Raw genomic sequence first — 25,113 nt, 5'->3', positions numbered from 1 at the left:
AATGTGCTCATTTTGAAAAGTTAAGCATCAGACATGTGCTTCTGCTAACAAAATTGATACTTCCAAAAGGTTGTTACCACGGTGGGCCGTTCATCTACATAATGCTCTGGATCTAGGAACAGGGTGTAAGTCCACTTTTATACACTTAAACAGAGAATTCCTGTTATTGCATTGTCAAGAGTGAGGAGTAGTCTTGCTTAGATAAAGATGCTGTACTTGCTCACTTTGTGATTCGACACAATTCTGCTAAGTTGCACATACAGTATTTTGACCGCCCCCAATGATGGGTCACCATTCTCAAAGCTGGTTTTCCTCACACTCTACAAATACATGTATCTTGAGATTATACAAAGATTGTAATAAAATATGAAAAATATACTTCTCTGGACCCATTCTGCCCAATTGAAGATGTCATTAAATTGAGTAAAAGATCATGCTAAAAAAGCTACTTACACTTGATAGGGGCTGATGTATCATTGTTGACGCTCTGCAGGGAATTGGATGTAACCTATATTGCATTGCGGTGAATTAGGAGACTAGGGAGGCCTGATCGTTCAGTCCAATTTAGTTCTCTATCTGGCAAGGGCTTCACATTCTGAGAATTCTCTTGCAAAGTCTTGCAGCTGCAAAGTCTTATAGCCTTGCACTTCTTGTCATATCATTAATATATTATCAAATCATTTCAGATTTATTGGGAACATTGCTCAACTGTACACTGCTCTTCTATTGGTTTTCCTCCATAAAACATGTAAATAATGTTCTTGTACCGTTCATTGAACAAGCAACAGTATCATTTTTGATGGTCCTTTTGGGCAATTCATATTGCTGGTTAACAGTAGCTGAACCTTATCCTTTTCAAATTGAATTATTGTTACAGTAGTTTCCATTCTGATGAAACGGGCTCCTCCTTCATATCACTACCTTGTATCTAATCTGTACCTCCATAAGGGAACCTCATGCCTGTACAGTAAATATTTATATGTCACAGAGATCAAAGGCAGGATCTAAATTAGATCTGTATGATTACAGTAGGAGTCCCACGGTACGGGAGTGCATGGAGCAACTCACACACAGCAGCACCGGAGGAAGGCATGGTGAGACTATCTTGATTTCCCTGCCTGGGTTTACAAGTGCAACCGCTGCCCCTGGGCAGTTCCAGGGGTCACCTGAGAATTCAGAGCCAAAGTCTGGCAATGTGTGGTTAGTCTTTCAAACAGCAGAGTAGACCTAGACCCCTTCCCATCCCACGTAAAGATTGCTCCTAGCCTTAGTTCATTGACAGCTGGTATGACTTGGGAAGTGAAGGGAGGCAGAATAAAAACGATAACTAGGAGCATATGGAGGAAATAGCTGGGCCAATGGGACTGCTGAGTGGGGTCAGTGTACTCCCAGAACCACCCACGATCCATCCCTCCCCACCGCCCCCAGTCTCTGTCCCCTGAACCACATCCTGCTACACAGGTGCAATTGTAATTGGCTACTACACTTGTCATATTAGACATGATCCACTAGACTAGCACTTCCATATGCTGTGAAACATGATATTCAACTACAGCAACTTGGATTAGGCCATTTTGATGGTTGTGTGTCAGGAAGCCCTAGACTCTTGCCACCCTGAAACTATACTGTAATTGTTCACCAAGGAGGCCGACAAGTGTTGAAGGAAAAAATGGGTCTGTAACGACTGTAAAAATGTGGATGGTTCTAAAGCTTTCCGAGACTTAAAAGTGATTCCAGTTTGGGGCCTGATAGACAAGGTACAGTAGGACACAGAAGCACAGCAAAGCATCTGTGCATGACAAAAAATGAAGCATATAATTCCTGAGTAGAAAGACCAGCCCACCATTTCACACACACTAAAAGGGTGGCACTCCCATTGGGTACAAAACACAGCTGGACAACTGCAACAAACTCTTCATAGGCTGATGATGGTAACATCTCCTTACCACAGCCAGTTCTCTCCTCTATGATCATTTCCATGCGTTCACCTGTCACTCAAAAACACGAAGCAAACGTATCTTCCGGATAAACTGGGTTTGAAAATCTATTTGTTTGAAGTCCAACCAAGTCAACTCCATGGGACGCAGTGTCTAAGTAAAAGACGTCAGTGTCAAAGAGATGGACTATGCTCAATTGAATATGTGCATATTAAATTTTATTTAAAATTTGATTACACATATTTTTTACATTTCTAAGATGAAACTGCATAGCTTTCCTTCATGGTGCCCCAGATTTCCTTCCCAATACAGCACAATGAAGTATTTCATGTTAAGTCTAACAGCTGAGCCAAATCCCATGTAGTGCTACCTTCTAGTTTTCCCCTGCTTGAGGCCGCTATATGCCCAGTCCTATTTGTTTGCCTTTCCTATAGCTCTCTTAGACATCTCTTTCTTGTAGACGCAGTTCCTAAACTTCTCAGCTAGTATTTCAACTCAGGATTCCCAATTAAACACCCAAGTCCACCCTGTTCCTGTGCTACATTGCAAATAGCCTACTGTGCATGCAAGGTCAGCTTAATTAGTTAGTTACCATGAACTGCACTGGTGTTAGCCTATAACATACAGTAACTGTAGTTACGGTTCAAACCTCTTAACTGCATCTGGAAAAAGGGGAACTGGGTAAAAGGGGAGGTGAAATGTCTTTCCCTTGTGATTAAAGTGTTGAGCAACCAGAGGAAAGTTGCATGACTAAGTCTTCACTCCGGTGAACATAAAGTGCAGCCTCAGCAGATTTCATCATCCCATGGTCTGACAGGACTCTTCCAGGTAGCCAACAAACAGTGTTGCGACAAGACCTGACCTGACCTAACACAAACAAGTTCCCCTCTCTCACAGTTTCACCAGGAGAGGAAAGGGGAAGGAGGGACTAGACATAAGTATCTGTTAACTTTCACCTTGGGCATTGTAGAAGGAGATGAGGCATACAAAAGTGGATAAATAAATGCTTTGACTGATTTGAGAACTGGCCCTGTTATATTTAAACTACAATATGTCAATTTATTGCCGCACACCTTGTAGATTTCAGAACTAAAAATAGCACACAATCAGAACCACTATGCATCTTCATTTTCTTGTCATGATATGCCATTATTTATGAAGATAAGATAGACAGTAATCGCCCAAACACAATAAGAGGTGGTGCAATATAATGTAAAGTGGTTGACTGTAGTTTCCATTAAGAGGAGCATCAATTGCTTACATTTTGTTACTCCTCGACCCTCCTATCTGAAAAAAGTATCGCTGTAACATAACTAGCTCATTAAAGTGAATTACAGAGTACAATTTGGTCTCTTTTAAGGTAACCCCTCATCCTCTGATTAGAAACAGATGAGGTACTTGAAACACTTAATTTTCTATTAGGACTGATTAAGGTAGTGCCAAGGGCTACTTCTCTCTGATAAACCAAAAGCTTGGCTAGTATTTGTTATCGTTAATTGCCCTAAATCATCAAGGAGAGGGGACTGAGTTTGATGGAGCCAGTGGGAGTGGGAGTGAATTGTTTAAGGCAACATTTTCATGGGAACGTTTACCACTAAGAAGGACATGTCTCTCTGAGATTTGATTCTTGTTTGTTTAACTCTCACCCACAAGTCTTAGCCCTGGTATCATCTATCATTGTGAGAAGGGGATATTCCACACGCGGAAGCAGGAGTTGATGATGGGACCTGACAGAGGCATGTGTCTCCTGTCACTCACACTGACACAAAAGGCATTGTGGGAATCTCTCCTGGCAGCTCTGCTTTGATGTCTGTATGCTGGGATGAGTACTGGAACTGCTCCTTTGTTTATAACACAGACAGAATTCAAAATCTGCATGGCAGAAATGGACAGTCTTCCTGATGAGTTATTAAAACCTGGTAATGTATTCAAAGTGAGAATCACTCAGATCTAATGTGTTCCAGATGTACAGTAACATGTGTAATGGGGCATATCCTGGCATACAGTTCAGAGTTAGGCCTATATGTTGGTCTTCTCAGATGGATGTGTACATCTACTTAAATAGCTATAGCTATCTAGATTATTGTTGGAACATTTCTTACAACTCTTTCTTGTAAACGATACATAATATCAGGACTACAAAAAGGGATATTGTATAACCATGTTGAAGCATAATAAACCCAGCATATATTTATCTTAATAATGTCATAAATGAAATGGGAATAATCTTGATGCACCTGCATTATTCATTCTTGTTTACTGTCAAATTATAACCACCCAGGGCATGTCCATGGGGACAACAGTGATTTGGCCCAAAATACCCCAACGTGATTTCATAGTTCTGACAGCAATTTGAATATATTAATTTACATAACTGAAATGTCATCTTTCCTTGTCTTCAGGCCCCTAATCTAAATATTCTGAATTCATGTTGTTGTTGCCATTGCACGTAATTCTGTGTCAAGTGGAATTAAATTGTTTTGAACACAAGGCAGCCAATGACGCTTTCGAAATGGCCATTGACGTTTTCATAACTCCTGACTTTAGTGAAATGACCGCTGTATCATGAAGATTTTCAGGATGACATTTTTAGTGTGTTACCCACAGTTGCTCTACTCTACTAGGTGGGAAAGCATCTCACCGCCAGACTCGTCTCTCCCATGGGCCTGAGGCAGAGGTATTTGGCTCTGTAATAGGAAGTGTCTGGTTAGCACTTAGCAGCTGAAGTGCGCAATCAGGTCTGTTGCAGATTCCCTTACCCACGAGCTGGCCCTGTGGGACCAAGGTTGAGCTAACATCACCTGACGTCTCCCTACACCGGCCGTGCGTGTGTGTATGTGTGTTCAAAGGTTTAGGCAGGACAGTTGGTGCACTGTCGCTGCCCTTGCACAGGGAACACTGTTTTCTCTCTAACAAGCTCTGGCAGACCTACAGGGCTTGTCCAGGACTGGATACACCCAGGGAAGGAGAGATGACATCCTGTTAGGACCTCCCCTTGTACCCCAAACAGTAAAAGAGCCTTGCATCACACGGTGAAGTGAATGCCTCCATTGTCCTTCAGGGAGATGGGCAGAGCTTTAGAGTACAAGACAGCAGTTAACGTGTCAATATAGCAACTTTAGAAAACAATCAACTTTCTTTGAAAAAATGGTCTTCATAGTCATACAATCAAACATGATTCATGTCAATCAGCAGGGGAAATAAATTGTTCAATTTGTTTGGCTAATTAATCTTAAAATCAGTGAAATTTCAGTTTATTTCATCGCAGATTATTTTTGGTTGATTTGCCAATTAACACATCAATAAAATCAATCTAAATCTTCTAAAAACGTCAAACATCATCATCTTTCAAATGATTCATTGAAGACGTGAACTTTGTTTCTGGGAACTGATTTTGGGGATATTAATTTAATGTTCACCTCAGGCAACAAAACAATCGCCTCGCCATTGACTTGGGTGAGGTCAGACTTGAAAGAGAGAAAGCATTTGCCCCCAAACAATATCCACGAATCCTTTAAAGAGGCAATGCAGTGCACTACTGACTCAGCTACAAGGGTCATATTCTGGATAGGGGGCTGAACAGGATCAGTGTAGTTAGAGGGTTAGTCCAGGTCCTGTCCATTGTTCCCCTGCCTGTTTAGTAAGGATAACTACATGAATCACTCCACTGGTTCAATACCTCACCCTTTTCAGGGTCCCCTCAGGTCACACAAGAGGTGACTAAGACCAACTCAAGTCTTCTCTCCCGAATAAACACCTCTGCACTTACAACCTTAAAGCTGGAATCCTTAATGTTGAAACAGCCACGTCCGTTTGCGATATTACAACAACAAAGAAGCCACACAAACACTCCAAACCACGAACACCGTTTTTCCCCTTCGGACATCATTGCCCGTGTGATAGAAGAGCACAATATGTACTGCAACATTTTTTTACCATGCTGCACGAAGCTCCTCAGCTCAGCAACAAAATCAGTAACAATGGTGATGGGGTGGCCAGTGGCACTGTTTCCCCTTACTGCGGATTCCATCTTTAACTGGCTTATCACTTTAGCGTCTACTACCACGATTGGTTTCCTTGATTCCCAAAATCTGTGAAAAAAATGACCACTGAACATTTGTCTTCAGATTCCTCTTACTTTTTGACAGGAAGGCACCTCATTGAGAGGTCAGTGCTAACTCAATTCTCTCTCTCTATATATATATATATATAATATATATATATATATTTTTTCAATCTTATACTCTGCAATGACATTCTTAATCATGTCACCTTGTTTTAAAATTCCAAAGTACATACTTTTCTAGCACACACAAATAGTACAATACAATATGTCTCCATCATGTTTAGGTAGTTTGTCTTATTCTGTACGTTTCCGACATTCTTCCCCCTTCCACGACTAGATGACTGCCCTTTAACCTCTGGTTCTAAGCAGAGGAGTGAGTATGGCCACTTTTAGACGCTCAACACATGAGACGTAAGCTACACTGACCCTGCAGGGCCAGAGGTAAGCACCTGACATTTCCTGCTTTTGCTCGTTGTAATCGACCATATCCTTGGTTTACTCGACTTAAACAGAGCAGGGAAGTGATGCGTTTATGCAGTGTAAACCCTCACTGCCATACAGGATGCAGCAGCTGTCGAAAGTTTACCTGCTTGACATAAACTGCAACAGTGTGTTTCATTTAGCAGGCCGCCGACGTGTGATAGGATACCCGTTTTCTCTCAATCAGAATGGTTTGGCTTCTACTCACTAACAGGGCACATTCAGAATGTAAAAGTACAGTATTTATCCCTGGTGTGATTTTATTTGACATGTATTTACCACTTTGAACCCCCCACCCTCCCCTTATGTGTACTTTGTGCCGTCTCTGGGGGGACATTAATGACAGCCATCAGAGGCAAATGGTATCTGTTGAATCGCCAGGATGGCTGATTCATTGGGCCCCCGCCCCTTGCAGTCATTACCTAAGGAGATTAGGTACATTACATTACGTTGTGTTTATCTCCATATCAGCACTGCCAGTTTTATATTGTTACACAATACATTTTTGTCTGGATCGCTTGCCATTTCACATAAAATCATTTGATATATTGCATAGCAACATGAGACAAGCAGTTTTGTCCATTTCACTTCTCAAACAGCCCTCAAATAGTACACCTTAGAGTTGCATAAACACAATGTCCATGTATTTTCTCTTCTTTTTCTGTTCCTTTCTCTCATGCTTTGGCTGTGGTCAGGCTGAGAGAGAACAGGACACGCCTAAAACCCTAAAATGTCCCCGGTGGCCAGTGTCAGTTGTGCATGGAGATTGTGGTCCTTGGCCCCTGCCCAAGGATTAGGTGTTCCAGGGAAGAAAGAATTCTTGGCTCCCCCAATACCCCAGAGTGCCTTGGGAATGGCGAGTGTGTGCCCCACTACCGCACCCAAACCCTTTCCCCTCATACCCTGCCCTCACTTCTTGCCCCTGCTGCAGAATAGTTACAGGCAATGTTGGTATGCAGCCCTAGACAGTGTCTACAGAAACGCTGCAATCAACAGAACATGCCAACAGAGCGAGATGGATAGAGAATAGGAGGCAGCGAGAGAGATAGAGAGAGAGCCAGAGAAAGAGGGGGAGAACCCCAGTTAGGAGAAAATAGAGAGGAAAGGGAGAGAGGGGGCAGGGAGACAATAATATGGCATAGGGACAGAGAGAAAGAAAGAGAGAGAGAAAGTAATGGTGACACCAGAAAGAGTGATCCAGTGAAGAGAGAGAGAGAGACGGACTGAAGGAGGAGGAGACAATGAGCTGATTGTGTAGCGGGGATGAAGGGAGAGAAAGAAAGAAACACACAGAGAAGGAGAGAGAAAGAGAAAGAAGAGAGAGAGAGAGAGAGAGAGATAGATAGAGAGCAGAGAAGAGAGAGAGAGAGAGAGAGAGAGAGAGAGAGAGAGAGAGAGAGAGAGAGAGAGAAAGAGAGATCTGCAGAGAATAGCACCATCTACAGGCCAAATCTCCAAAAATTCAAAATACATCTGCTATAATTTGATTCACTTTTGGTCGGCAAAAGATATGGGTCATACTCGACATAAGCAACCATTCATATAATTTAGTTCAATATATCACATTACTACTATTTAGAAAATATGTCACAAAGCACTATTGTGATGAACTATGTGTATTATCATATATGTAAAATGCCATTGTGGTCTTACTATCATCAGGCAAGTGCTATGATAGTATTCTCCACCTGTGTATTTTTTGTCATTTAGCAGCGCTCTTATCCAGAGTGACTTACAGTAGTGAGTACATACATTTTCATACTGGTCCCACGTGGGAATCGAAACCACAAGCGCCATGCTCTACCAACTGAGCCATATGGGACCATTACGTTTCATTACCTGCTGGTTCTAGTTAATACACCCATCTCTCCTACTCCCACCTCAAAGATCTACCCAACCAGGAAATTCTTTGTGACATTCCCAATTCTACCTGGGTGGGAACAGTCACGTTTCTTGGATTCTTTCCCTGTAAATGTTATTCCCTGAAAATTGAAGAATGTTTATTCAGGATTTATTCAGTATGTGTTATCAACAGTTTCATTGCATGAGCAAAGAATGATTATGTGAGAGCAGATGTGAGTGATCAAAAACATTTATTTTTATTTTTATATTTAATATAAAACTAACTACAAAAATAACACTCATACTGTAGCTGTGCCCTGCTATTTGTCATCAATATCATATTGCATTTCCCACCATTGTCTCCCAGCCCTCTGACTTTGTCCTCCCTCTCCACAATACCAACTGTAACAACAGAGAATTACAAAGCCCAGGGAACCCAGACGTTTGGCCTCAGTGAAGCATGCCTACCACAGAGAGGCAAATATTTACCCTGCGTGTTGCGCTTCTTGCAACTATAGCCGCCTCCTCTCAGAGCATACTGCACCGATGGGGTGAAGCTCTCTCTCACTCCATACCTCTCGGTAGTACAGAACATATGATTTGGGCCCTGAGTTTTTCCTGATCATGTGACCTGACCGGGAAAACTCCTGGCCCCACGTAGGCCTATATCCCTTGTCGATAGCCATCTCCAATACATTCGTAAACAATCACCTATACACAGTAAGCTACTGTACAGTATATGCAAACTTCAATTGTTGTACACTTGATTTTTAAGTTTCAAGTAAAAGTAAACTTGTTCAGAGAAAATAATTCAGAGGAAAGAAAGCTCAACAAAAATTTATACAACATCTAGTACATGGGCAATATCTAGTCGCCCCCCCCGTTGTGTTGAAGTGCAACCCCACTTACGATGGGTCTATTAGCATGGCTATGTTTGTACCCTCAGATAGATGCATGATGGGTAGAGAGCACAGATGGCTATGAATGTGATCCATGGAGAGGGATAGGGGGGTGGGGGCTCCCCGAGGTCTGCCAGTTAGTTAGGGATCAGCAGGACTAAAAGTCTGCCCCTAAGAGGAAAATGGATGGAGAGCACCACCAAATGGGGTCCCCTGGCTTTTGTATATATGGATTGTATGCTGCATGTTTGTACTGTAGCTAGATGTAAAATAATTGTATTGCTATGGTAATACTCTATGGCGGCTCAGTTTCTGGACCCGATTAACAGAATACGGGCCCATTCCCTACAGATTGAAGCAAGTTTTTCTGATGAGAAGGAGTATGCTTACATTGAAAAGTAAACAACATCGTCTGTACAGCTGCCGACATCTACCTGCGTGTGGAATGGATTTATCATAAACCAGCATCTCCTCTCTTATCCGATTAGAACTTCCACTTAAAGGAATGAGCCCACAAATCCATCGTAAAACCCCTGGAATATAAATTCCACTTGTTTTTGTATAATCACCAATAAACCTGGTTGGGATATGAAACAAAAAGTGTTCAGTACCCCACACCACTTTGTTGCTAAGAGTCGTTGCCATGCCAAAGCCAAAACGGAGATAGAGGGGAGAGCGTGATAAATCTGTTATAATCTGATAAAAGGGCCAGATTAGGGAGCAAATCGAGACAGTTTTGAGCTGATAACCATTCAAATGGCTTGTTGGGATTAGGGAACGTTGTCCTCTCATGTGAAAGAGCTGTGAGAGGGCACTAAGGAGGTCAACATCAGGACCAAACTGCAAACTGTGTTGATACTGCAGAAACAGATCAATGGGTAAGCTTCTAGTTTATGGATGTGGAGGTGAGGGGAGTGGTAGAGTGGTAGAGTGGTAGAGGGGCCCATCGTCCAACTGTTGACCATGTGAGCATAGCATGGCTGTTGGGTGTCACGTTGCGACTGGGGAATATCACCAGATGGTCATATGACATAAGGTATAATATGACCCTGTACTCTATCTATTTCATTCCTTTCGTCTTCAAGAGTAACTGATCATCTGACTAAACCTCCCATATCGAGGCACATGCAATAGGTCTACAGTAGACCCACTTGAATGTGTCCTCCTCCCAATAACTGAATTGTATATAGTATAAATTAAAGGAAGGCACATCCTATCCGTCATTCAAAATCCCACACAAGAACAGCTTCATTGAGAACCAGCCAGGTGAACATATGAGTATTCTCCACACTGACAGTGCTGAAGTGCTAGGGAGGCTGTTGCCTGGATCCCCTCAGTCCAACCCTGGAGGTCTCTATACTCTCACTCTAACTAACACAAAGCACTGAGGGTGGCTGCCTGTTGAAAAGTTTGCGAACTGTCAAACCAAGATGTAGCGTGTGGCTCAGTTCAATTCCTCTGTTCGCTATCTACTTGCACATGTGGCTCCGTGAGTGTGTATGTGTTAGTCGGCCTACAGAATGTGTGTTTGTAGGTTGAACTGGCATGTTTACAAAAGTGTCCGATCTCTTCAAAATAGTTGTCTCACAGGAGTTAATGATATGAAACCGACACGAGCCGAGGAATGACTTCACAGTAAATATTATGGAGCCAGAATGTATCCTCAGCTCTGTGTAATTGGTACCTGGCTCAAGTGTCATATCTTTGATCCGAGTTCTCCTTCCTGCTCCAAAGTTTTAAAAGTGGAAATGTATTTATTGGAGTTCTACCACTTCCTACCACAGCATCTGGAAAGCCTACGGTCCGGCAAGGCGTGTTCAGCTCAAATGAACTGTGTGGAGAGGAGCTAGTCCTCCTTGCAGCGTTTATACTGTATTTACACCTTCGCCTACTGCAAAACATCTGCACAATGTCTGTATACCCTCTGACAACTAGTCAAACAATTACCATTCCTGCAGGAATACAAATATGGTAAACACACAATACACATTCTAACATTAAGGGGAGCTAACTACCATCTGTGAGGGAGAAGCTCCTTAATTGTGTATGCAAATTATTATTTAGAGCTAGTGTTTTGTATGTTTTGTATTGATTCATTCATCCTAATTTTCTCAGCATAACTCAGTGTTTACTATCCGTCCCAATACTCAGCAGTTCATTGTTTGGTTAAGCGTGTCACATGTCTTCAATTATGTGTGATTGGCTCCGTTTTTTAGGCAGGTCACTTTACCCAATTAGTAAATGACTCAAGCCACAGTATAAAGCAGCTGTGTTGAGCCTGTTGTAGGGAGCGAAAACGAGATCTGGATGAAGAAGGGTAGCGACCTTTCCTCAATCACGGTTTCCGAAGTTTAATGGAGAGGTTTTGTGTTTTATGGTTCCAACCACTTCAAAATGTCGGCGTCCGGAGAAGACACGTTTCTGAGATGAGTAGGATGATTCTGAGATGGAGTTACTTCGAGATGCCACCGGGCCGCAAGCAAAGTCGGGAGAAGACATGAATGATTGGACGTTACAGGGACACCACCGGGCCGAAGCAAAGGTACATTTCTGAGGGAGGAATGGGGAATGGGGGGTCTAAGGAAATGAGGAAAGCAGAGGCTGGATTTGAATTTCAGGAAGATGACAATAAAAATGGAGATGGGGTGTCGAAGAAGATTGGTGTAGTCACGCCTTGGTCATTGTATTTTGTGTTTTCAATATATATTTGGTCAGGCCAGGGTGTGACATGGGTTTATGTTATTGTATTTTCGTATTGGGGTTTGTAGTATTTGGGATCGCGGCTGATTAGGGGTGCTGTATAGGCTTGGCTGCCTGAGGCGGTTCTCAATCAGAGTCAGGTGATTCTCGTTGTCTCTGATTGGGAACCGTATTTAGGTAGCCTGGTTTCGCTTTGTATTTCGTGGGTGATTGTTCCTGTCTCTGTGTAGTTTCACCAGATAGGCTGTAATTAGATTTCACGTTCCGTTTGTTGTTTTGTATTTTGTAATAGTTATTTCATGTATCGCTTTCTTCATTAAAGACATGAGTAACCACCACGCTGCATTTCGGTCCGACTCTCTTTCGACAAACGAAGAACGCCGTTACAGGTGTCAAGTTCAAACAGAATGAGTCGCACAGCAAACCAAGTTCTTAAGGTGAAATTGAAGTGAATGAGGGTGAGTGAGGTGGAAGGTATGGTGAAGAGCTCGGAACCTGAGCCTGGCATAAATGGACATGATAAAGAAGAATATGGTCCAGTAAGAGTGAAATTCTTGGAGAAAGTGGATTCTTGCCTTTTGATGGATCCATTTGTGGTTTCATGGTGGGTGGGAAAGGAGTTGGGTGCAGTTGAATCAGTGAAGGTAACCTGTAGTGGACTTGTGATATTTGTTTTTGTTTCTGAGGGAGCGGGCACTCTGTGTCACGCAACTTGGGTCAAGATCTGTTTCTTGCTTTGCTCTTAGGAACAGGGCACCATTGAAAGGGGTGATTTCTTGTGCAGCGTTAAAATGTGGAGGTGGAAAGGGGAAAGGGTTGGGATACCTAGTCAGTTGTACAACTGAATGTATTCAACTGAATTGTGTCTAGCGCATTTAACCCAAACCCTCTGAATCAGAACAATTGAAGTAAAAGATTCCTGGTGTTTGTGATGCCTGCCGTTTAGTGCAATGTAGACCCGGTGGTGAGCGTGGTTGTCACGATCGTCGTATTGAGGAGACCAAAGCGCAGCGTGGTGTGAATACATACTTTTAATTATAGACGAAAAAAACACGAAGTACACTAAACAAACAAAACAAACTAACCAGACGAACGTGACCGCTATAGAAACTGAGTGCTAACATGCAACATCACATAGACAACCCACGAACCAGAATACAAAACAGGCTACCTAAATATGGTTCCCAATCAGAAACAACGACAAACACCTGCCACTGATTGAGAACCATATCAGGCAAAAACACAGAAACAGACTAACTAGACATGCAACATAGAATGCCCACTCATATCACACCCTGACCAAACAAAACATAGAAACAAACAACTCAAATAATGGTCAGAGTGTGACAGTGGTGAAACAGAGGCGTCACTGTCAGTCCTTTTGAGTTTTGAGTCAACGTCGTCACCCGACAAAATCATGTTAGGATATACCAGTTATCCTGTTAGGGCTTTTGTGCCGAATCCACTGCAGTGTTTCAAGTGCAACGTTTATGGTCATGTCGCAACAGTTTGTAGGAGGGAGATTCCAAGATATGGGAAGTGTGCCAGAGGGCATGGGATAGAGGATTGTGTAGTTTCAGTGGATAAAGTTGTGTCAACTGTAGGGGTGCTCATGTTTCTGCAGATTGGAAGTGTCCGGTGCGAGAGAGGCAGGTTGAGGTGGCTAGAGAGTAGTGCAGAAAGTGTTGTATGCTGAGGCAGTGAAGAAAGTAGAGGAGGATGGGTCAAGGGTGAGGGATCCTGAGAGGATCCCTGTGAGTAGTAGATCTGGGCCAGCACAGAGGGATAAGCCAATGAGTGATATGTGCTTCAGTAAGGTTGGCTTCTTAGCGTTCACAGAACTGGTTATCAACTGTACCACAGAAATGGAACGTAAGTGACAGAAAATAGATGTTGGTGGCAGCTGCAGAGAAGTATTTGGGTATATGAGATTTGACCTCAGAGCTACAGGGTGTGTTGAGTGGTGGTGTCCCGTCCTCTCAGACCGTTGACAGGATGCAGGAGCAGATAGGGTCAAAGTAGTGGAATGGTGTAGTGGATTTTTAATGAATGTAGGGTTAGTTGGAAGGGTGGTTTTTATTTGATTTATATTTATAATTTTTTCCTCATTTTGGATCAGGAAGTATAATGTATTTATATTATAGTCTAGTTAGGGGCTGTAATGCAACATATTGGATGCCAACCTCTGTTAAACCACAAATAAGAAGAAGGAAGAATGTTCTGGAGAGCCATGTCTGAAAGGTGAGAAGTTGATTTTATGACCTTTGAACAGCCAGTCTGTTTTTCAACCGGCTCATTTGCACAATTAATAGTAGTTTACTTTTAAAGCCTTGAAGTGCACAAGGCACTTTGGCGGTGGCAGGTAGCCTAGGGTTCGAGTGTTGGCCCAGGAACCAAAAGGTTGTAAGATCAAATCCCTGAGTTGACAAGGTGAAAATCTGTTGTTCTGCCCCTTGAATAAGGCTGTTTACCCACTGTTCCTAGGCTGTCATTGAAAATAATAATTTGTTCTCAACTGACTTGCCTAGTTAAATAAAGGTGACAACTGCCCATGTCACACCACAATTGAGAAAACTCAAAATACTATCATTCATTCCATTATGAAAAGGCTATACATTTTCTGCTTGAATTGTGGTCATGTTATCTTATTTCTATGCTCCTATTTCTAAGGGTGTAGAAAGCTTTGAGCACCAGCATGCTGTAGACAAATAATCTGGACTGACTGCTGGCTGAGAGTGGTGGTGGATAGCCAGTGGAGTCTAGGGGAGTCTCCACATCGCCGGAAGCTGTTTATTCTGACTACTCTAGGACATGGGCCCCAGTCCCGTTAAGCATGGTCATGTGACTTGTGTAGGGTCATGGCGTTTGGGTGAAGCAGTGTAGAACTCTGTGGCCCCCCCCCCTGGGATTTAAGCCTCTCCTGACATCCCTAAGCCTACTGAATAACTCTATTCACGGACCCCCGAGGGACACCCAGAAATATGCATCACCATCACATGCACATTTTTGCTCATTGAATCTCAAGCCCGTTTGTCTAGGAGGATTTCTGAATTTCACAGTGTTGTTCCGAAAAATAGAGCTGTACAATCCTCACTTTGCTGAGTGGTTGTGAAGTGCCATTATAGATGGAATTCAACTCAAGCCTGACTTGCATATGTTTTTTTCCTGCTTCTGTGACAACTGGCATTTGGACCATCACTAGGGGTCACTGGAGGTGTGGTCAGGGTATCAGTCTCTCTTCAATTGTTCTAACTTAGAAGTACAACATGTCACTGAAATTGAGCCTAACAATGCACTTGGAATGATCATTTTTAAGACCTATAGGAGGAATATTGAATAACAGATGGCAAAAGATCATTAGATTGTAATTCAAATCTGGTACATTAATCATTACGTGTGATAGTCAGACTATTTTCCTTTTTCCCAAGTTGTACAATTTAGACAACAGAAGGGACAACAACTATAGAGGCATTCTTTAAAATGAGAGACGAATACAAAATCCTGGTATTTGCCGTGGTGTGCTGTTACGTCAACTACAAACATGTGGAAGGGAAGATCAAACCTAAATGGCAGAGGGAGACCAAAGGCTGGTATCTAAAGACGGAACACAGAACAGGGGAACAGAACCTCTGTTCTAACACATCTGGATGCTCCACCCCAAAGGGTTGCCAAGTGATCTGAGATGTACGACACCGTATGGCATTTCTCCTCTCTGGTGTGAGATGTCTCTGTCAATATGGCCTCGGGGAGGGGGAATGCAACCAGACGAAACAACTGTCTCTTTCATTGGAAGGGAACAGGAGAAGGGTAACTTCTGTACATTTATATTTGCAGAATCACGGTGCCATAGAAGAACTTAGACACCATATATGATGTAACTGGCATAGATACATACAGTAACGTAGCACATAGGTAGACCATGTGACATTTGTGCACAATTTTACTCCAGTTTAAATTGCAGTGTTAGTGATCTATTGTTGTGTAGCCATCCAAAACCTTTCCGAAGGGCTTTGTGTTTATCGTTAAAGAGCTTTGGCTACACAGTCTAATCGAGACTAAAACTGCTCTACCTTTCAATGACATGTACATGTATGGAGCACACCGTTTGGCCTCCTTTCCACAACATGTTATACTGTGTTTTTAAAGGCCCAGGCTAGAGCCAGGCAACAGGGCAAAACACATCACAGACGCCTAACAACTGTTAAGCATGCCATTTGTCATAGTACTAGTTTCCTTGGCTTCGGTCAGTTGGCTACAGTTGATGTATTATTACAATCAGAGCTACAAAGAGGGTACATAGACACATAGCAAAGAGCAGACACACTGGAAAACAGTTTGTGTTTTTCTTTTACTTCTTGATCCGCTAAATACATGTAATTCATGATGGCCAAAGTTTAATTCACTTAAAATGATCCAATTATAGTTAGGGGACAGAGCGCTGGACTAAGTGAGGTTTCTCTAGCAAGTGCCATGGCTCTTTAAGCAAGTCTCATCTTGAAATTCCCAGTGATAACCACACTGGACCACAGGCTGACATGAATGACTGCGCAAAAAAAACAGAAAATTACCCATTACAAATCCATCAGTGATCTAACTTGACTCCTTCAAATTCTTTCCCATCATACTCAGGGCTCTTGATACCCACTCTAGATGATTATTTGGTGTGATGTTAATCTTGTGGTAATAATTTATTCTGGTGCCCAGTCATTGTCCTTGGAGAGGGAGTAATCAGTACCAGTCAAAAGTTTGGACACACCTACACATTCCAGGGTTTTTCTTTATTTTTACTAATGTATACATTGTAGAATAATAGTGAAGACATCAGCAATATGAAATAACACATATGGAATCGTGTAGCAACCAAAAAAGTGTTAAACAAATCAAAATACATTTTATATTTCAGATTCTTCAAAGTAGCCACCCTTTGCCTTGATGACAGCTTTGCACACTCTTGGCATTCTCTCAACCAGCTTCATGAGGTAGTCACCTGGAATGCATTTCAATAAACAGGTCTGCCTTTGTTAAAAGTTAATTTGTTAAATGTATTTCCTTAATGCATTTGAGCCAATCAGTTGTGTTGTGACAAGGTAGGGTGGTATACAGATAGCCCTATTTGGTGAAAGACTGAGTCCATATTATGGAAAGAACAGCTCAAATAAGCAAAGAGAAATGACAGTCCATCATTACTTTAAGACATGAAGGTCAGTCAATGCTGGAAATTTTTAGTTTTAAAGTTCCTTCAAGTGAAACCGCAAAAACCATCCAGTGCTATGATGAAAGTGGCTCTCATGAGGATGCTGGCTCTCACGCCACAGGAAAGGAAGACCCAGAGTTACCTCTGCTGCAGAGGTTAAGTTCATTAGAGTTACTAGCCTCAGAAATTGCAAACATATCCAAATCAACTGTTCAGAGGAGACTGCGTGAATCAGGCATTCATGGTCGAATTGCTGCAAAGAAACCACTACTAAAGGACACCAATAATAAGAGAAACACAAGCAATGGACATTAGACTGGTGGAAATCTTTCCTTTGGTCTGATGAGTCCAAATTTGAGATTTGGACCACTGTGTCTTTGTGAGATGCAGAGTAGGTGAACGGATGATATCCGCATGTGTGATTCCCACAGTGAAGCATGGAGGAGAAGGTGTGGAGGTGCTTTGCTGGTGACACTGTAGGTGATTTATTTAGAATTCAAAGCACCCTTAACCAGCATGGCAACCAGAGCATTCTGCAGTGATACGCCATACCATCTGGTTTGCACTTAGTGGGACTATCATTTGTTTCCAACAGGACAATGACCCAACACACCTCCAGGCTGTGTAAGGGCTATTTGACCAAGAAGGAGAGTGATGGAGTGCTGCATCGGATGACCAGGCCTCCTCAATCACCCAACAAGTGATCAGCATATGTGGGAACTCCTTCAAGGCTGTTGGAAATGAATTCCAGGTGAAGCTGTTTGAGAGAATGCCAAGAGTGAGGCAAAGCTGTCATCAAGGCAAAGGGTGGCTACTTTGAAGAATCTAAAATATATTTAGATTTGTTTAACACTTTTTTGGTTACTACATGAGTCCATATGTGTTATTTCATAGTTTTCATGTCTTCACTATTATTCTACAATGTAGAAAATAGTAAAAATAAAGAAAAACCTTGAATGAGTAGGTGTGTCCAAACTGTTGACTGGTACTGTACATGTAGTATGTTGCTGCTTTACTGAAGAATGAATCAGTCTAGTAAGTCTGCGCTCTCCATATATTAACTGACCCTATTGAGCCAATAGTTCATCTGTTTTATAAGAAAGATGGAACTAACTGTCTTTGGATTAGTTTATTTAAGTCGGGGAGGAGAAATGGCAGTATTAACCAAACTGACTGGAGTACAACAACCTTGGTAGAATATAATATTATCATACAAAGAAATGCACACAGACAGAGATTAGGCATTAGGCTGCAGTAGTCACAAACCCCATATGCTTCTCTGCTGTGGTGCTGCTACCAGGACAGCATCACAAAGCCAGTATGATCTCAACCTCAATTTCTCTGACTGTGGCTGGTCCCAGTCTGATTATCCAATAAGGCCTGGCAGCCATTACTCCACTGTGCCAGGGGCCCACGCTATCCTCCTTGCCTTGGTCTTTGCAGCACCAGCACCCCCTTTTCTGTACCCCAACTGGGCACAGTCGTCTGTCAGAAATAGACTCTGAAACTCTACTATAATAGCCTTATTAACGCTATGCTGCAAAAACAAAAGACCCGCAGCTCTGGGTGAGGCAAATCAGAAACTGTGCCCTTCAAATGTTCGTAGTGTCTGCAGTTATTTAGATATGGTCCCAAATGCAATTCACATGCCAAACCTCCAAATTATTGGCAGAGGATCTCAGAGATATTTGTGTGGAGGGCTAAACACATTGGGATGGGAGGCTGCATACCCATGCAGTGGAAACTGAACAGATTTCTTTTAGGAGTTATTGTTGGAAATGTTTCCAATTTTCAAGGCAGATCCACCATCAACAACATTCCAATTTGAGCACAGATACCAGCAAACGGTACCTTTTTTCAAGGTGTTCCTTTATTCCTGAAACTGAATGAAAACTAAAAATATCAGTATTCAGGCTTAGAACACTGAAACTATACCACCAGATCAAAGCATCACCCCGAAAACGTATGTCTTTAGAGAAGGACGCACCATACATTTTCATCAACAATTAATCAAAGAGTACATAATCACCTCCCCTATCAAAGAACCATCTCTTTTAATGCCAGGCTGAAATATCAGTGTTTGATCTCCTGTGGGGGCTCCATTACCTTCAATGTATTTCAGATGGGCAGGAAATGAAGATGTTGTCACATGGGTAGGGAGAGCCAGGGTAGGTTGGGTTTACTGAAGTGTTCAGCACAGGAGGAACTCTACTGTGGAGGAAAGGAAGGAGATCCATAGTGAATGTGTGCACGCACGCACGCACACACACGCACAGACAGGGCCATAAGAAAAAATGTAATGGCAAACACATGTCCCTGGTGTAACACATTCTTAATGAGCAGGTTTGGGGCAAGTCTTTGAGCAGTGGAAAATTGCACCATTGATAAGAATCTTGATAACTTTAAGAATTGATTCATGACAATTACCACCACTATTTTGTATTTCAGAAAGGATTTAAAAGGTTGATTTGAGCCTTTGATTGGTTTCAAATAAGAATTCATCACACCTATCAATGTGAGTATGAGGCCATTATAATTATTTGAGTATCAGATTTGTGGTCTGAATCTACTACGTTTCCAGTAGGCACATTTCCAGAGGGGACATGTTGTAATAAGTATACAATTTCTTCCATTTTAAGCGTTTCCTCTTTATTTTGCTTGAATTTAAGACTATTTTGGTTCGGTGTAATAACCTTTTCATACAGCACTTTAGAATGTTATAAACCACTCGCAAAACCACTTTGGGCCTTCTGTGTATGATGTGCTTTGGAGAGACTTTCGCATTCTGTATTTGAGTCAGCAAACTAATGGCAGTGAAGAACAGTAGCTTCTTTGGAAATAGAAATTGACCTCTTGCTAATGGCATATCGAAGAGATCATTTGTCTACCCATATCTAATTCTAATTCTGGGCACGGTGGCACTTAAAGTGTCTTTAGGCTGTTTGATAATAAAGGGACTATTAAACACAGAGTTCTTTGAAAATGAACAAGCCTCTCAAAATACCTTCTGAAGTTACATCTCTGCTGGCTTTATGTCATCCTATAGACACAACACATTATGTTAATGTCATGGTTTGGAAGCATTTTTCCTCAAAGATGTTAAGGCACGGCAATCCTCAAGGCACAATGAGGAATATTATCTAAATCATAGCCACTTTGTTGTTCTATATAATATAAGACAGACCCTGAACTTGGATAGGGTGTTTTTCTTTTCGTCTTTGTTTCACCATTTAGCCCTGAGGGCAGAGATTATGAAGGCCATTCATTCAGGAGTTGATTTGCATAATGTTTGGTGTCAAAACTATGGTGACAGTTTTCCGTTCTCTCTTACAGGGGCTCGATATGGGAACCGGAACTGGGGATAACTATTTGTAAGACAGTTCCCTGACCCACTGAGCGGACCGATAGGGAGCTAAATTCCACTCGGTGAGCAACTGAGAGAGTTACAGTACTGAATAAGACATTTTAAATACTTGTCAAAATGGTGGGAAAGAAGATGAGGCGCTCTTTCTTCATAAGGTTGTCTCTCTTCTTTATTGTAAACCCTTCCAGGAAGGAGAAGGTTTTCCCCTTGCCAATGATGTCAAGATTGAATATAGTAGAAGACTGTAGGGCTCAATTCAAACTCTTATTACAATATCGACTCAATAACATACACTTTTTGTGTCCATACTGTAAAATAAGCAAATAGAGCCCCTCACAGGTAGATGCTGTTAGCATTCAGAATAAGACACGAGTAGCTAGCAACACAGGCAGTAGTTGAAGATAGCCATAAACTTTATTATTGCAAGTTTGATTACACTAAGTCAACGATAGAGCTTGCCATCTATATTACTGCAATGCTTGCATAGACAATCCAGTTTTGTGGTTCTCCATGTGTTTACATTTCGTAAAAGCAACGTTTACTCATCATTTGTTTTACTTGTTCTGCCAATGTCCACTTAGCTCTGTCAAAGAGGAACACAGAAATCACTTCCCACTGCTTTAGAAGCCAGAGGGGAGAGAGGAAGAGGAAGGAAGGTGACGTTGCTAAGTGACTGGTCTTCAGCACTAGAACCACTCTCCTTCCTACTGGCCTCTCAAACTAACTCTAGCCAAGTGCATCCAAACAAGCTAAAGATTTAATTATTCACTTTTATCAACAACATTTCCTGTTGAACTGTCCAAACACGGGAGGGAGGCTTTAGTTTGCTTTCTCCTCTAAGTCTTTAGAGAACACTGCATCTTCATGTAAACCTGCTTTGATAGAGTAGCGGCTCAATGAGAGCTTTGTGTTGGGCACCATTTAATCCTTTCTGCTCCCTTCTAATCAATGGACACTTAGCAAATTTAGGAGAAAAGAGGCAGTTACAAAACTGACCTGGTGTCCATTTAACACATCAGAAAGCTGTTGGCTTGAGTTTTGGACATCATGCTATGTCATTCTCCCCCACTTGGCAAAGATACTGTACCAGTGTCCAATTCAGATGGCAATGTGACAACAATCCAATGACATAAAAACTATGAATAAACACTTAGCTGATGAAAATAGCAGCTAGGAGAATCAGCTGGACATAGTGGTGAATGGTGGTCTTCAGGCAGCACTTACATTATCAAACAACCGTAGTCACTCCTGAGAAGAACCATATGGGAATGTTCTGTAAACAAACACAGAACAAGGAAGCGTAAGCATCAGGAACCTCCCACAATGCACTGCTCAACTGGGATGTGATAAGGATGCATGGAATACTGTATAAAGCTAAAGTCACAGTGCTGCAGACAGAGGACAACTTTTGAGAACTCACCTCATTGTTATATATGAGGTGGGGGTGAAATAGTGAATGTATTAAAGCTGTTGCACAGGGCTGAAAGTCTAAACTTATATCAAACAATTAACTTCCTGGACTTCAACTCCAACTTCCTGATCTGAATATGGTTTCCTTGAAGGTCACCGTCTATTTCATATATATCTCCCCGATAACCTCTCTTCAGACTTAATTAAAGCAGTGGAAAGACTACCTCACGCATTAATGGGGAGTTTATCATTGACCTTCTGACAGGGCTATTGGCCTCCATTGGCCATGTCATCGCCCCCATCTGAAACACCATTGTACTGGGGTGGACACAATTTGCCACTACCGCTAATGACCATTAGACTCTCTTTCAAAGAAGCAGAGGAAATGGCTTATCAGTAGAGTGGACTGATCAAGTTATTTGGATCTCTTCTCATTATTGAGGACATTCAGAGAGTTCGTCTGGTCCTCTCTGCTTTGTAGGACCAGATACAGGGAATTATACTGTAATAATGCTGTTATCGCATTGTGGGATGTTTTTCTGAGGTGCATTGAATTGGGCCTGAGATGGAAATCTGTTTCCTGGTCCTCATGGTGTGTGTTGTATAGTGGAGATAGAGGACTAATAAAGGGGAATAAAAGGCTGTTGAAAGGCTGTTGAACTGAGAGCTATGTGTTGTGTTCACTTCACAACTAGCAAGGACACTCGAGATGTTGTTTATCGGATTGTCTTCTCTTTGAAATGTTGAAAAACATAAAGGGGCAATGTCAGATTTCAACTGTCAGTTCATGACTTGATACAATCCGGACCTGGTATCAATAAGTAATGGGTTGGTTTTCTTAAATACTGGAAAACTTCACCACAGTAGTTTATGATACTATCATGGCTCATGGCTGTATATCTTATATAAACTGTAGTTTTAATTATATGAATTGTATAATAGCTTGAAAGACTGGCCCCTAATTGCATGACTATCCCTGCAATGAACCGAGGCGCAGTCAATTCGGAGAGTCGCTAATTGCAAATAAAATTCCATTTTATGTATGCGAATGAGTTTCTACTGGTATGTTTATTAATATTTAACTTGAACATTCTCGTGGGACTTCCTTGATCTGTTTCATTCACTGCACACACTTGGCATGGTTTCATTGTAGTTCTGAGCTCGCCTCTAGAATTTTGCTCAGGGAGACAGCTTTAAACTCCATGAGCGAGCATGACATGTTCAGGAAAATGCCAGAAAGGCTTTTGTCAAATAAAACTGCAGATATGTTTATTAAAGCAGGCAAGACCGTGCACAATGGTATACACACCATTTCATCAGAGCGAACAAACCCAGTAAGCTGTCAGAGACCAGATGTCAGAACTGAACATGTTTGCTCACAGAATCACTCTCACAGAATCACTCTCTAAGGCTTCTCTTCCACAGTGTTTCATCCATACAGAGGATCAATTAGGAAATAGGAACTCTATTGATATGCTATAGATCCTCTTCAAATGTGTTTAGCATATTCTCCAAACAAAAGTGATTTTGATCTGAAAGGGAAACTTCACTGACACTATCTGAGATGTTTTTCCAGTCTCCCTACATAATTATGAGGGATGAGAGGTATTTCAGACATAATTATGCACCATAGCGGTATTTTAGAATTTTCACACCAGGAGAGTTCAACCAATGACGTCATTGGTTGATTGAGCCTGCTGTCTGATCTAAAAATGTTTGCAGTCATGTTTTGTAGCGATTACCGTGACCTTTGTGTTACGCCGATTGCTGGATGACGAAACAGATTTTAATGTTATTTTACATACTAATATAGGGGCATATTGCCCAATTAATTTGAGCCGGAAATCACTGAAGAGGAGTTGAGGCAGCGACAACAAGAATTGCAAGACCAGCGATGGGGAGCCCCAGTCAGACTCCGACTGTGCGGGTGCTGTCCAGCCATGCCGACCGAAGAGGGATGTTTGTGCTGCAACTAATTAGATCACCAACAGCTCTTACTGGAGAGGGTCACTGCAGACCCCATGGATCTGTGACCACCAAAGTTCCAATGGACATATGGATAGAGACGTGCTGGAGACGTTCTTCAGAACCTCAAGGATCAAGATCAACTGGCAGCGACAGCCTAGACCAGCTGAACCAGGAGGGAAAATGACAAATGAGTAAGTTGTTTTGCTGCCGATAGCTAGCTAGCAATATCAGCCTAGCTAGCCTCAGTGCATCTTATTAGGAGCAAAACTGGATACTTTTTTTGATGATGATGATGATGAAGAGTAAAGGAATAATTTTGGCTTTATAACTGATATTAGTCTTCTGAGTAACTATCTGTGTGTTGTAGCTAGCTAGCTAATGTGTGACTGTGAGATGTGTAATATTCTACACCATGCTGCTACAGTAGGAATACAGACAGTACACATGTATTGCCCATGAAAGTATAATGGTGTTTTTTGTCATTCTCTTACAGACAATACATCTTGGTGGCCTGCAGATTATTTTTGGAGTTTGTTCTATGTGGGAAAAGCTAGGCACAAGACACCGAATCCCCTTGCCTGCCCCTTACAAAAAGAGACTGCAGTTTTGACACAGCAGTAACTGCCGTAACTGCAGTAACTGCCGTCCTCTGTGGTATTTTGGACACAGTAAATGCAGAATAACTGCAGTGTACTGCAGTTGAACTGCAGTTATACTGCAGTAAAAAAAGAACTGTTACTTTGGACGCAATATTTACAGCATACTGCAGTCTAACTGTAACTATACTGCAGTGTACTGCACTCTGACTGCAATCTTCTTTCGTAAGGGTTTTGTGTTGTTGGGACCATTTGAGCAATTTATCCCTCACACAATGGACAGTATGTTGGATACAAATAAGCTGATGACTCAAAAGGAGATGTGAAAGGTCCATAACAATCTTCCCTTGTAACAAAGTGACTTCGAACACCTCCCTTCACCTCCCAAACACACCATATGCAAGTATTCTGTTTGTAGAACTGTAGTATTTATTATAGGCGTTAGTAGTATGTTTTTCTTCTACTGTATATATGTCATGCATTGCCATAACTGTTCCTGCATACTGCTGTGTAAACTCACCTCGGTCTCAAGAGCAAATTAACTTTGTCTTGAATACAATCCATGTCTACTTGCTACATTGAGACTAATCTACTATTTAATTAAAACCTGTTTACTTGCCAACAAAATTAAAGTTGAAATGTTTTGTTTTACCAGTA

The 25,113-nt window shown here is 41.8% G+C and overlaps 1 long non-coding RNA gene across 1 annotated transcript in view; it reads left to right on the top strand.

Annotated features, from left to right (window-relative positions):
* Positions 1–25,113, top strand: part of LOC118367001 (uncharacterized) — a 149,918-nt gene that overhangs the window by 93,752 nt on the left and 31,053 nt on the right. The gene's annotated exons all lie outside the window — the stretch shown is intronic.

This window comes from Oncorhynchus keta, chromosome 34 (assembly GCF_023373465.1).
Source record: "Oncorhynchus keta strain PuntledgeMale-10-30-2019 chromosome 34, Oket_V2, whole genome shotgun sequence".
Classification (NCBI taxonomy): domain Eukaryota; kingdom Metazoa; phylum Chordata; class Actinopteri; order Salmoniformes; family Salmonidae; genus Oncorhynchus; species Oncorhynchus keta.
This window is presented reverse-complemented; position numbering and strand designations above follow the sequence as displayed.